We start from the raw sequence: 15,167 nt of genomic DNA, 5'->3' as shown, positions 1-15,167 counted from the left end.
ACAATATCTGAATAGTAAGATCCAATAGTAAGTTCCTTGATGCAACACTGTTTTGACTTCTGAAAAAGTTTCCTATGAGTACGCTACTCTGTCAAGCACATTGATCAATATGACTCATAGAGATTAGGACTAAATCTGTTAAATTTGTCTCATACTACATTTAATTAAGGTTACTATCAACAGGACTCTGAGCATCAGGATGAGGCAATATTCAGTAATAACACCAAGTGTCCTAGACCCAATCAGCTAGGTAAATCTCAACCATCTGGATCCACCTTAGCAATCCAGGTGTATTCCTCCATAAGTTTCCACACTGACCTTTCCAATTGGCTCAAGACATTAATCCAGATACGACTGGGTATGTTAGAGATCACACAGATTCTACCTTGCCCTGCAAGTAGAAAATCTACAGCCAATATCATCTATAACAATCCTGGCCACTGAGTTAAAGCTAACCTGAATGCATTCTAGGACTGAGGTGGTATCTTTGATTACCTCAACTAATATCAAAGACACTATCACCTTTTCTTCATGAATTTGTGTGTCATCCTTTGCACAAAGGCCACATCAATCTTCTCTGTATCATTCCAATTTTAGTCTATGTGCTGGTGAAGCAAGCAGTTGTATCCCTTTTTCTAATAGAATTTTCTAATTCTTATTTTCCTTATAATGACTCATATTGTGGGGAAAACTGACTATGAAGTTGGTGTTTAGTAGCAAATCAGCTACCCCTCTGGGAAGATTCCCAAACAACTAAGTGTAGTTCATTTTGGAGACACAGAATAGTGATTCAAGGGCTATATAATCTAAGGGGAGTGTTTCCTTAAAATCTTGGAGATATTTTAGGATTACTCCTAAGAGGATAATCATCATTTCAGGGGGCAGAGAAATGAGCTAATACTTGGCTTCCACCCAAGACATATAATCCCAAGAGTATACTTGGTATCCCCCCAAAAAGAGCTATTTGCAATTACAGAAGCTCCTGGAGTGGAATCTACATCACCCGGAAGCACAAGTTGATATTGTTCCATTGTTGTCTCCTAACCATGTGGTAGGTCTTAGGTTTCAGTTCAGTTGAATAATTGAGTCTACTCATTGTTTTTGAAGGTAATACTTAAGGACAGTTGTCCAGTCTGTCCGGTCCATGCCATCAACAAGGTAACCTTCATCCAATCCAGAAAATCACTATGCAACAGCAGTGGGAATGTGGATGAAGCAAATAACTAAAGGTGTTTACAGAAATTGTATGGGGGAAAAACAGAAATTGCACTGGGAAGTGTAGGGATGGGGGTTATCACCTTACCTTTTGATAAGCTTCTTGGTGATTTTCAGTTGAATGGCAACCAAATGGTGGCCAGAGCTACCTTATGGCAGCTTGATAGTTTAGGTGCTTAATAGTTTGGAACAGAAACATAAGAGGATTTTTCTTGAGGAATGCTCCAGGTGTGGTCTAAAGGAAAAAAGAAATATTAATGTCCTTTTCCCATCTATGTCTCCCAGGCTCTAACATGATCCTTTCCCAAACTCCTGCTTGTTGCTCTTCCTTCAGTGCCATAAAATACTTGTGTCTCATTACAGTAGCTTTAACTTTACCTTTTCTTAATCACCCCTGACTCACATCCCAGTTTTAATACAGGTGCAAAAGTTACAAAAGCAATTTAATTAAACTTATAAAGCTCTGTTATTTCCCTCACTTTGGCCAGTGTGGGCTACTATAGGGGAATTTAGCAAGCAGTAAACTCAACCAGATGGTCACTATCTTTATGATATAACCATGCCACTCTTCTAAAAAAATCCAAGTGGTTAAATAGGAATTAAACAGAGATTGTACAAACCAAGTCATCCTGGAGTTGATATTGGGGAAAAATAACAGGTACCATGCTCGGTTAAGATCAAGGCAGAACCCCAAAATTTCAAAGGAGATATCTATATCTATATCTATCTATATCTATATCTATATCTATATCTATATCTATATCTATATCTATATATCTATATTTATACCTATCTATCTATCTGTCTATATTTATCTATGTCTATATCTATATAAAATCACTTTATCCTTTTTGCAATAAGTGACTGAAAAGAGATGACCTTTTTCTGGAGAAAGCTCTAGTGGTCAAACTAATTTACTACAGTGTGTAGAAGAGGAAGAATTGAGGGAATTATAGCCAGAAAGCTTTCTGGGTCAATTTTTGAGGTGATTCCAATGTTGTACAATACCAAATGGTTGTAGTCATTATAGGAAGTCCATTGAGTGATGTGATTATTAGCTCATTGTCATGTGACTTTCAGATAAAATATGCACCAGTGTTGGGCTGTACATGCTCCATGAAGCTGAACACGTGGCATAGACTAGTTTAAAGAGTCACAGAGATGTGTTCAACTATGCCAATCAGACATGGAACAGCAACACTGTAATCTGAAAAATGTCGAGAGCTGTAAGCACTGTTGATCCTCCTGAGAGGGGTCCATAGTTTGGCTTAGTCACTATGCCGTGAACAAGTGAGTGCAACCCTCAATGTGATGTGGTTTCTCATACCACAGGACAAATATCCACTTATGGTAAGATTCACATGTCTGGTGAGCAGTGGTAGAATGTGTGTTATAAACCTATCGTCTTTTACTTTATGCTTAATCTATGGTGATGGATGTGTTGCCCTATCTCGTGGGCGGTAAGTCTAGACAGGAGTAGTGGCAGTCTAGGCAGTAGAGCAGACTGATTCAACTTCATTTCATCAAAGAACAGGCCCTCACTGTTCACTGTAAGCATCTTCATGACTGGCCCAGATGGTTCAATAGGCAATACGATTTGTTTCCCCAGTTGGTGGTCTAAAGAGAGGTGTCTCTGATCTGCCAGGCTCTAGTTTACCAGGTGGCAGAATAAATAGTCTAGACTACTACTGGCAACAGCTCAAGAGGCAGTAAACAAAAAATGAGTTTCATCAAGGAGAGTGTTGGTTTACTGACTTGAACAATTACGTCCATGTTGTGTTCTGCATGGCTGGTGTGGTTGCACAGCTGCAGCAGTCCAGTGGACACAATTAAATGTCAGTTTAGAGGAAATATCAGGGAACCAAGCTTAGGCACTTAGGGCAACCTCTGTGAATCAAGGATCTTTTTATGCTAACAACTTTGTTTCGATTGGTGGAGAGGAAGATAAAGATTTCCCCAAAGAAATGATTATCAATTTTTTTTCTTTTCATGTAAAGTAGGGGCCTTATAGGGGCCTATAGGGGCCAGGTCAGCACCATTCTCTAATATACCATTTCTTCTTGACAAGAGAGGATCACTGAACCTTTCCTTGTTAACCGGTGTTAGTCACTGAAGCCAAGTCAACCCAACCCCAGATGGTATTATTAGGCTGAAAAGTTATAGAGCCTTCAAGGTGAGGTATGCTGTTTTGACTAGTATTTCATAGAAAGCTGATAGCTGATTTTCAAAAGGTGTATATCTGGTAACTGTATCACAGAGGCAAAAATCCAAAACCTCTAAGAGCATCACTGAATGTAGGGTGCCTTCCTCTACCAGATACTCAAAACAGCGAAATTATCAGTCAGAAAGACTTGCAGCTTAGAGAGGACAGTAGTTTCGAGAGCAGGCTGAGCTCACTGGAGAGCTTCCAAAACACACTTTTGGTCTGAATCTCATTCAAAGGATGTTTATTTGTGCACTAGCCAATATAATGTTCCAAGCAGAATGCCCACTTGCTTCAAATACCCAAAGAGTTCAATAAATTGTTGGATCTCTCTTTGGAGAATAGCAAAGTGATAGTAGTTTCTCCTTGACTGTTAGAGGTTTGAGAGTTTTGATATAAACTTACATAGGCCCAAGACAGACTTTGGCTGCAGTCTTCTAAATTATGTTGGGATTTATCAGCCACTCTTGATTACAGAAATGTAACAACAGTGCAGTTAAGGCCATTGACATGGAAGCTTCTGACTTGCCAATATACAAGTCATCTATTTAGTGAAAACTTCAGGCATTAGAAGGTAGAGGCATTAGTGTTACCCTGGCTCAACTCCTGGTAGCAAATGACAGGGGAACTTATGTACCACTGGGGAAGTACTGAAAATGTATATTAAAGGCCTTAGTATATGAAGCACATTGGTCTTGGTCCTTGGGTGCCAGTGGGACAAAAAAAGGTGCTTGCAGTCAACACATCTAGTGTCATCAGTCTGTGAAATGGACATTTATAGGACTATAGCAGATAAAGTGGATCCAACTGACAATAATCCATTGTAAATCCCCAACTTTCATTATCATTTTTCATTGGCCATACCTAGTAGGGTTGGGGTTGTTGTGTTAATATTGCAACCTACTCTCGCTACCTTTAAGATTTAACCAATGCTGTGATTTTCATTTGTCCTCCTTGGATTATATAATGTTTCTGTTGGACCACTCTGAGTAGGATAGGCAATATCAGATAGGCAGATATATTGGAAAGTGATTTACATGTACTACTAGCAATTTCCTATATATTACTCTTCCTGACTGGGAGAATCCACTCTGGATTTTATAAGTATTCATAGCACAGTATGTGTATAAAACATTAATTTACATTACTATACCTTCATCAACAAAAATCACATTACATTGAGTCTGTCCAAAAAGCCCCATCATGAGGATATCTTAGCTCTCCTTTTCCAATGTGTACCTAGCCCAAATTTTATTACCTGAATCTGGATACCCCTACACTTGCCGAACCAGAGAGGACTGTGAATTGGGTACCTTTCTTCAACACAATTATGTAAGTTTTAGTTTCTTTATTATTCCAAATCTGCCAGCTTACTTAGATAGTTGCACATGGCCTTTGGTTTTCTTTGGGGTCAGGAACACCTAGAACTCATTCAAAATTGTTTTTCTCAAAATGGCTTAAATCAGGGCAGTGTATATAGAGGAATCAGCATAGAGGAATTAGAGGGCAAGGCACACTTGCTTTCAAATTTGAATAGAGTGGTTGCAGCATGCAGCTCAACCTAATGAACCTTTTATGTTTTCAGTCCACCCAAAGCCATGTATGAGCAGACAGACCATTCTGATGCCTTATATTTTAGATTTGGGGACCCCTTCATTCAACTGCCATTGTCACATTGCTTTCTGTTTGAGGTTGTGGGATTTACTTCCTTTGACTTATTTGGATTTGACATACACAGTGATGCCTTTTTTTTCCCCCCTCACAGATTTTACCTTAACCCAGGGCATCTGCAGTCCCTGTTATCAAAACAGCAATGCTTAAATTCTTGCAGGGTTTCTACATAAGGCCTAAGGGAGTTTTCCCAAGGTGGTATGGCTTGTTAAACAAGTTTATCCAGATTTCTTTGGGTCCATTTCTCATTCATTAGTGGGTCATTTTCATTAGCATTGTAAAGCTCATCCAGGGAAGTCAGAGCCCCAATACTAGTCAATGCCTCATCTGTGGTTTCTCAAAGGAGTTTTTCTTTCCCATGGAAATCTCCCTTAAAAGGCCAAAGTTCCCTCATAATAGCCAGGACTCACTGCAAAATCCTGATGCCGTTTATTGTCATCTCTGAAAGGATCTAGGGTTGGCACGCTACACCGTAGAAGGAGCTAAGACATAAGACAACCCATCTATGGCCATTCTTCCTTAACAGCTATATGTGCCTAAAGTCAAGCATTATACCCCACATGTTTCTTCTCCCAAGTCAACCAACAAAAATTCTAATACTTTGCCTGATTTCAGCCCACAGTGGTCATAAATTTCCCTCTATTCTTCTTCAGAATATCTCTTTTGAATGAAAGGCAGGTAGAACTTCCTGCTATCAAACCCCAGGATAAATCTGAGTACCAGTTTTTGCAAAGCCACAGACCTGAGGATGATCACCAGATAGGAGCCCAAATTCACCTTTTACAAGAGAATTAGCAACACCGAGAGTGTCATATAAATAGTTGTCTTTATACTTATGTCCTAGTGCTTTGCCTGAAACCATCTCCTCAATTCCTCTTTTTTTTTCTTTTCCCCATTTTATTTATTTTTTCAGTGTAACAGTATTCATTGTTTTTGCACAACACCCAGTGCTCCATGCAAAACGTGCCCTCCCCATTACCCACCACCTGTTCCCCCAACCTCCCACCCCTGACCCTTCAAAACCCTCAGGTTGTTTTCCAGAGTTCATAGTCTCTTATGGTTCGCCTCCCCTTCCAAGATTTTTTTTTTTTAATAAACATATAATGTATTTTTATCCCCAGGGGTACAGGTCTGTGAATCGCCAGGTTTACACACTTCACAGCACTCACGATAGCACATACCCTCCCCAATGTCCATAGCCCCCTCCCCCTCTCCCAATCCCACCTCCCCCCAGCAACCCCCAGTTTGTTTTGTGAGATTAAGAGTCATTTATGGTTTGTATCATGCTTAGTGAAATAAGTCAATCAGAGAAAGACAACTATCATATGATCTCCTCAATTCCTCTTAATTAAAAGGTAATAGGAGAGGACTCTACTTCCCTACTTGATCATAAATGAAATTTCCTCTACTTCTATTAATTCTTCAATGAGATCCTAATCTTTCCTCTTGCAGAAAGCTATATCTCCATCATCATTCCATCTCTTAGAAAAAATGGAAAGGTTTGAGATTTCACCTAACAAATTATTCTGCCTCTATTTCATGGATGCTCACAGAAGACAATGAATCAGCCAATCAATCTCTTAGATAAAAACAAGGGACTTTATTATCTCCAGTGACTGTTCTAGCCCAAGTATCACTGTTTATGCTGGTTCCTCAAGTTCCATTTCCCATAGGATAACACGAAGAGCTTCATATGATATCTATATATGTACTGGATTGCAATACAAGGGAGAAAACATGAATTAGAGAAACCAACCCCTTTCTAATCGATAGAAAGCATGCCTGATTTTTACCCAAAGGGAAAGATATTTTTGTTATCTGGACAATAGTATTAATGACAATAACAATAAAAATCAACAAAAACCAACCAGAAACAACAAAGCAAAAACAAAACAAAACTCCACCACAAAACAGACAAACAACCAGACAAACAACCGCTCTTGCTCCAAAGGAAAGAATTACCTCTAGATTCTGAGGCTATTTGCTCTGCTAACATCCTTGAAATAAGAATCCAGAACAAAGGCCTAAGCCTCTGCTCAGAAGACATCCAGAAATGTCAGAGACCCATGAAGAATTGTCTCTCAACCTTACCTGGAAAATATATATTAAAGTGCATGCTGTCTCTATCTTTGTCTCTGTCTCCATCTCTCTCTCTCTTTTCCACACTCACACATACACAGCAAATGTTAAAGTAGTGTTTTTGAAGTGTCTTACAGCTTTAAAACAACTCCCTGAAATTTATAATAAAAATATCAGGATGTTCATTTGAGGTGAACCTCAGAATTTCTTTAATAGCTGATATGATTTAAAAAAACTCTGATTTCTTTTTAGTAATCATTAATAGGAAATGGAATGAATTTTAGCCATATTCATAAACTAGATAAGAGGAATGACAGTGGAGAATAAATGGGAGACTGATATGTGGCAGTGTTGAAAATCACAGAATTAGGAGCATTATGTGTAGCTAAGCAGATATCAGGCTGAGGAAATAGGCTGGAATGAGAAAGTTTGGCAAATATTTGAAAAAAGAAAACAATTCAAGTTAAATTTATAAATGAAAAGAAATCCAGTCAGTTAAGGTGATGGAGGAGGAGTGAGGGTAAAGCAGTCTCGCTTCACTGAGCAAGATAATAGTCTGCTCAGAGTATTCTGGACCCTGGAATTTTAGAGACTAAAGATTTAAGGTGGCTATAAAAGAATGAATTGTAGTAGTTGACATAGGAAGGATGAATAAGGATATCAATTGAAGCCTACTCAATGTAAGAAAAATCTGGCAATGTTTCAGAGATAATGGTAGTCAAAAATATATATATGGAAGAAGAAAAAATTCCTTTCAGAATTTTTCAGTACAGAAGCCATTTAACTCACATGGTAGTGAAGGTCTTTGGACAGCCAGCTATTTCACAGGACATAAAGATCTTCTCCAGTGGGAGGTAACAGATAGAGCCCTCCCGGCTCCTGTCTGAAGATATATGCAGCACAAGTTTAGGAAATGCCTATTATTATATTATTTTTATTGTACTATAAATATTCATAGCATCATACCATGGAGGAAAATTGTGCCAAAGGAGAGAGAGAATTCCAGCATCGATGAGCTTATGGAGCAATGTAGTATGCAGAAGGAACAGAAGGAGAAATGTAATATACTGTCTTTTAATTTTTGTTTGAGACTGATGATCATGACTATCGAAAGCCAGGCTCATTAGCAGAGGAGCAAAATAAATTATATTAGTACAGGAGGGAAGCATACTACAAATCCCAAACTCTAGTTTTGACAGCCTTATTTATTGCATAAATATGATGAAGATGTAATGATTACCATTTATAATTATGCTTTGCCACCAGGTTTCATTTTCCCTTTTTAGAAATGCACACATGTAATGTGCAAGAGATATTAAATAAGGCCAGTTTTTATTCTCAAGAACAAATATCTCTGTATGGTCAAGGGTCTCAAGCAGGGTATACACGTAAGAATGGGCACTTCCTTTTTGATATTTCCATCTGGATCTGCCTTGAAACCGAGAATTCAAAGGAACAGTGCAGAAGTTTAATATAACAAGACTTAGTCTTCTTAAAATCTCTAGCATAACCCCATAATGAAATAGAGGTTACTTGTCCTTAGCTTTCTCAGAAGCCACCTACTACAATTGCCTTGAATCATGCTGCCTGTGTAATTCATCTTGCAACAAAATCTAAATTTATTTGTATCTGTATTACAGAAGCTAAATACATCTAGAGAGTAGGACTGTGGAAACACATTTGTATAGATATGTGTACATTGTCAAGTACACGACAAAGCAGATTTGTTTTGAATTGCAACTTTGGAATATTCTATCAGTAGCTTTGTGTAGATATGAGTATATGGAATTGACTTTGAATTCTAGGAATATGGGTCCAGTCTGATTTTAATTGCTACATCTCTAGGGAAACCACTAAAGAAAGTCACACTATTAAATAAATGATAGTTTAATAAGCTAACATTTATTCAATCTTTTCCATGTATCATGCATAAGATAAATATTTATATGGAATTTCTTATTCAACTCTCACCACAATCCTATGAGGCAGGTACTATTAACCATTATCTCAGTTACATACATGAGGAAATGCAGGTTTAAAAGGTTATGTAACTTTCCTGAACTCGCAAACCATTTAAGTGATATTATCAGGGCTTAGGCCAACTTCTCTTTGACCTTGGAGTGCAAGTTCTTCATCAAGATCTCTGCCCATCCTTGAGAAACACCTAAACACAGTCTAGGATTCTGTAAAGAAATAAATCTAAAATTGATTTGAAAAAGAAAGATGAGGCATGCAATTCAGTTAACTCAATTTGTTAGAACATGTTATTTAAAAATGTTTTCTGTTACACTTTCCCACATTGGAAAGTTATCTTTATCAAGAATCCTGAGTCACAGAGTGCAAATCCAACCAGGAAAACTACGCTGCAAATACAAGCTGTTTCTTTTGAAAGGGCCCTGCATCATTGTGGGTGGTTTAGCATGAAACATCACCTTTTTCAGAATCTCACATTGAGTCCATTATAATCTCAATGGTAAATTCCATATCTCAACATTTTTTTAAGATTTTATTTATTTATTTGACAGAGAAAGAGAGGGAGAGCCCAAGCAGGGGGAGTGGCAAGAAGAGGGAGAGGGAGAAGCAGGTTCCTCAAAGAGCAGGGGGAGCCCGATGTGGGACTCGATCCCAGGACCCCGGGATCATAACCTGAGCTGAAGGAAGACACTCACCCAACTGAGCCACCCCAGTGCCCCAAATATCTTAACTTTATAGCTAAGTCTCTCAGTAATAGTTTATTATGAAAAATAATTTTAAAAACTTAAAGCAATACCTTAAAAAGGCTTCAAATTATGGAATCCATGTTTAGATGTATCATTGAGTACAGAACAGTCATACTTAGCAGTCAATGTATATTGATCAGAAATCATAGTTCATTAATCTTGCAAAATGACTTACTCAATAAAATCTTTAAATGATCTATATAAAAATATGGGTGAAAACTGAACAGTTACATTATTTAATTGTGCTCAATTATTTTACTGTGAAAATAAAATGGACTCTGATTAAATTTTGATGGAGTAAATTAATCACTACTTTGTATGATCATTAAAAGACAAGAATATTAAAAGCTATATAGCTGTAATAATTTGTTAATGGATACACAAGGTAAAAAGATGTAAATTATAACAAAAAAAACATTTATATCTGTGTTAGGGGATGAGAGAGTTAAAATGTAGAGCTTTATTATGTATCCAATGTTAAGCTGTTATTAGCTTAAACTAGACTATTGTAAATACAAGGTCTTTAAATGCACAGAATGAACTAGTGGTTGCTGAGAAGAGGTAGGTAGGGCGATGGGTGAAATAGGTTGAAGGGGATTAAAAGGTAAAAATTTCCAATTACAAAATAAATAAGTCATGGAAGGGTGCCTATGTGGCATAGTCAGTTAAGCATTGGACTCTTGATTTTGAATCAGGTCATGATCTCAGGGTCATGGGGTGGAGTCCCATGTGAGACTCCATGGTAAGTGCAGAGTCTGCTTAAGATTCTCTCTCCCCCTCTCTCCCCCTGTTTTCATGCTTTCTCTCTGTCTCTAAATAAATGAAATCTCAAAAATAAACAAATAACTCAATCATTGGAAATACAGTCAATAATATCATAACTTTTGGATGACAAAGAATGACTATACCTATTGTGGTTAACATTTCATAATGTATATAACTGTCAAGTCACTATGTTTTACACTTGAAATTAATATAGTATATGTCAATTATACTGCAAATTATATTGCAAAAAAATAAGTAAAAGATGTATTCTGTAAGTCAACTACAAAGCAAAGGCTAGGTAGATTCACAAATGATAAACAGAAAGGAATCTAGGCATATGAGTATAGAGAATCAACATATCACAAAGGAAGAGAACAAGAAGAAAGGAAAGGAACAAAGGGATTAGAGAACAGTCACAAAATAATTTTTAAAATGGCAATAGTAAGTCCGTACTTATCAATAATTGCTTTAAATGTAAATGGACTAGTTTATCCAATCAAAAGACATAGAAAGGCTGTATGAATAAATAAAATAACACCCAACTATATGCTGCCTAAAAGAAACCCATTTCAGGTTTATGGATACACAGACTGAAAGTGAAGGGATGAAAAAAGATATTCCATGCAAAAGGAAACCCAAAGGGGGTCAGAGGTCACAATACTTAGACAAAATAGACTTTAAGATAAAGAGTGTAACAAGAAACAAAGGTCATTATATATTGATAAAGGGGTAAATCCAACAAGAGGATATAATATTTGTAAATATTTATGCACCCAACATCAGCCCACCTAAATATATAAAGCAAATAACAACAGATCTGGGGATAAATAAACAGCAATATAATAGTAAGGAACTTTGATTCCACTTTCTTCTTTCTTTTTAAATATTTATTTATTTAAGAGAGAGAGAAAGAGAGAAGAGAAAGAATGGTGGGGGAGGCACAGAGGGAGAAGAAGAGAGCATTTCAAGCAGACTTCCTGCTGAGTGCGCAACCTGATATGGGACTTGATCCTAGGACCCTGTGATCATGACCCCAGCTGAAATCAGGAGTTGGTTTCTCAATGGACTGATCCATCTAGGTGTCCCTGATGTCCTACTTTCAACAACTGGTAGAATAACCAGACAGAAAATCAATAAGGAAACATTAAACTTTGAGCATTAGACCAGATGAACCTTAGACATACACAGAACATTCCATCCAAAATCAACAAAACATACATTCTTCTCAAATGTGTGGAACAATACCCAGGATAGATCATATGTTGAGCCTTAAAGAGGCCTGGTGCCCATGGAGACATGGTCACATGGGGCCAAGGAGACTCACCCTGGTTTGTTTGGATCAACATGAATATCTGGCACTGGACAGAATGGGTTTTCCCCAGCCAGTCCAAGGGGAAGCTCTGTGAGATCCTGGTGGACGTTGTTGTAGAGAATGCAAGAAGCATAGAAAGCAAGTGTTCTAGCAGCTGCCACAAAGGAAAGCTAATTTTCTTCTGTCAGGGGAACACCAAACTTGGCTGGAAAGGTACAATTAAAGAATCTGGTGTGAAGCACAAAGGATAGATTGAAATATCCAGTTTCTCTGAAGAAAATGAAGTAGATGACACCAAGGTGAATTTGAGCCAAAAGAAAGGTGATGATGATATAGTGAAGGATGTTTCAAAAAAATTAGTCTCCACCAAGTCAGGGAAGTCCCTGAAGATTACCTGAAGCCATATAAGACAGGATTTACAAGGGAAATGGTTTTGCCATTGAAAACTTTGGCAACCCAGGAATTGACTGCTAAAAGGAAACTGAGTGAGAATACCTCGCAAGCCTCATCTCCAGTGGCATTGGGAATAAGGATTCCCACTGTGGCACTGCTCATGATGGAACTGTTCGGCACAGCTGTGAAACAGCTGTGCAGAATCTTCACTGGGAAAGATCTGGTGCAAAACTTTTCTGAAAAGGGAGGGAAATTCCAGATGTTTGATTGACACATCACCAGTGAATATGTGAAATTGTTAACAAATAAAAAGATCATGAAATGGAGATGTAGGAACTAGTTAGAAGAACACTATGCAATAGTTGCACTGAATTTTGTGTCTGCTTCAGGGCAAATGGAATTACAGTTGAAACATAAAGGAGTTTCTGTCTCTAAAGAAGAGAACATGAAATTCTGTTAGCAGCAGCCAGCATTTTGAAGAAATAAAAGGTTTATTGCAGCTGACCACCTTAAACACCGAATTGGAAGATTTTACAAGGGCATTACTTTCTGTATGCAAAAAAGGCATCAAGTTTACTTGCTCCCTATTGTTATTTTTTAAAGAGAAAACAAATACAATTAATTTATATTGGATGAAATACATGAACTTATAGGAAATTTTTTTTTAAGATTTTATTTATTTATTTGACAGAGAAAGAGATCACAAGTAGGCAGAGAGGCAGGCAGAGAGAGAGGAGGAAGCAGGCTCCCTGTGGAGCAGAGAACCCGATGCGGGGCTCGATCCCAGGACCCTGAGATCATGACCCGAGCTGAAGGCAGCGGCTTAATCCACTGAGCCACCCAGGCGCCCCTACAGGAAATTTAAAGCATTTTTGCAATCTTTACTGTAACTAGATTCTGCATTGAGTTAAAAGTAACAAGAAACCTGAAATCAGGTATTAAACTTACCTCCCATAGATGCTCCTCTGGGAACAGGTTGAATCCCTTAGTACAGATAATTGAAGTTTCCCAAGCTAAAGTTTGTCTGAGCCAGTTTACTTTCACCTGTGATTTTAATTCAGGTAATAAATTGCATGGTGATTTTATTTCTTTATTGAAAACCAACAATATGAAAAATCAAACCAAAACAAAAAACTCAAAAACCAAAAATTAAACAAAACAAAAACTCAAAGTGAAAACCTTAAAATATATTTTTCATGGGGCACCTGTGTGGCTCAGTGGGTTAAAGCCTTTGCCTTTGGCTCAGGTCATGGTCTCAGGGTCCTGGGATGGAGCCCCACATTGGGCTCTCTGCTCAGCAGGGGGCCTGCTTTCCCCCCACTCCAGCTTGCCTCTCTGCCTACTTGTGATCTCTCCCTCTGTCAAATAAATAAATAAATCTTTAAAAAACACACATTTTTTCATGGTTTTACATTTTAGTAGAGAAGTTCTAATTGAGTTCTCATTACATTTTCTTGAAAAGAGCAATGTACCTATCATCTACTCAAATTGTTTTGCTAAAAAGACAGGAAAAAAAGTTAAGCAAAGTATTTACCAAATTATTAATACTTTAGAACTATAATAGTCATTTTTGTTTACATTTTGAAATTAGACCCACAAAGGATTCATACCATCCATTATAGAAAATCTTTAAAAGTTCAAACTATAATTTTAAAATAACCACTTCATTCTCCCTATTCTGTTAATACAGGGTGGATATAGATAATATATTAACTTTGAAAAGAAAAGGATTCAAAAACAACAAAATTGACCAGCCTGGGAAAGGAGAGAGACCCAAGTCATGCCCCTAGGTTTATTGCTAGTACTAGTGTGGGCTTCACTTGTAAGATCAACAGCAGTCACTATCAAACTTCACTCTTGCCTTCCTGCAAGAGTGAAGAACCTTTACAAAAAGCATTTATTTATTTTATTATTATTTTTTTTTACAAAAAGCTATGAAATGAAGCCGTTGGCTGTTCTTCAGAGTTTCAGCATGACCATAAAATCTCAGTCTGTGCAGAGCAGTTCTGGTGCTCCCTTGAGGGTTGGAAATAGTCATAGAAGAACAAGCCTTGGACCCAGCACAGTCAGAAGATTCTGTGTGAAATAAGGTAATGAGGTTTTGTTGAAGTGGGGATCAGTTTAGAATGCTCCCAAGGTCATGAACAAAACCAGATGGTCTCTGAGGTAAACTGCCAAAGTTCCCAGGAGTTCTTGTATAGGAATAATCCATCCATGACTCTACTATAAACTTCTCTGGTTCCTTAATGGGAATAGTCTTTTCAGAATTTCTTTAAATCTCCAAATTTACATCTGTGTAAAAATTCATGAGGGATATTTTCTGTGCTGTTGACTCCTGCCTTCAGATGTAGTCATCCCACACATTGGCACTCATCAGTTACCTCAAATTTGTAGAACTCAGAGATCTGTTCTCACATAGGAAGTTCAAACACCCCAGGGGCTAGTGCAAAAGCAGCCAACAGAGAGGGGTTGTGTGTGAAAGAGTTCCATACATTGCCTTGTGTCTTGCAACCTTGTTATAATCACTTATTAGCTCCAGGAGGGTTTTTGTTTTGTTTTGTTTTGTTTTGTTCTGTTTGGTCAGTTCTTTGGATTTCCTACATAGATAATCTTGTCCTCTATGTCATCTATTTCTTCATTTTCAATCTGTATTTTTTTTAGTTTATCTTCTTCTTTTTCCTGAGAGTTTTATCATGAATGGTTGCTGGATTTTGCCAAATGCTTTTTTTGTTTTTTGTTTTTTTAAATATGATCATGTGATCTTTCTTTTTTAGCCTATTGAAAAGATGAATTACATCAATTAGTTTTT

General features: G+C 37.5%; 1 non-coding gene and 1 pseudogene across 1 annotated transcript; one reads left to right on the top strand and one right to left on the bottom strand.

Moving 5' to 3' along the window:
- Positions 1–513: 513 nt before the first annotated feature.
- LOC123942908 lies at positions 514–617 on the bottom strand. The gene has a single exon (XR_006818533.1). It is a non-coding gene; the product is annotated as a U6 spliceosomal RNA (small nuclear RNA).
- Positions 618–11,949: 11,332 nt separating this feature from the next.
- On the top strand, positions 11,950–12,698 carry LOC123942113 (annotated as a pseudogene).
- The last annotated feature ends 2,469 nt before the right edge of the window (positions 12,699–15,167 follow it).

This window comes from Meles meles, chromosome 5 (assembly GCF_922984935.1).
Source record: "Meles meles chromosome 5, mMelMel3.1 paternal haplotype, whole genome shotgun sequence".
Lineage (NCBI taxonomy): Eukaryota > Metazoa > Chordata > Mammalia > Carnivora > Mustelidae > Meles > Meles meles.
The sequence above is the reverse complement of the archived record's forward strand: the minus strand, read 5'-3'. Positions and strand labels throughout refer to the sequence as shown.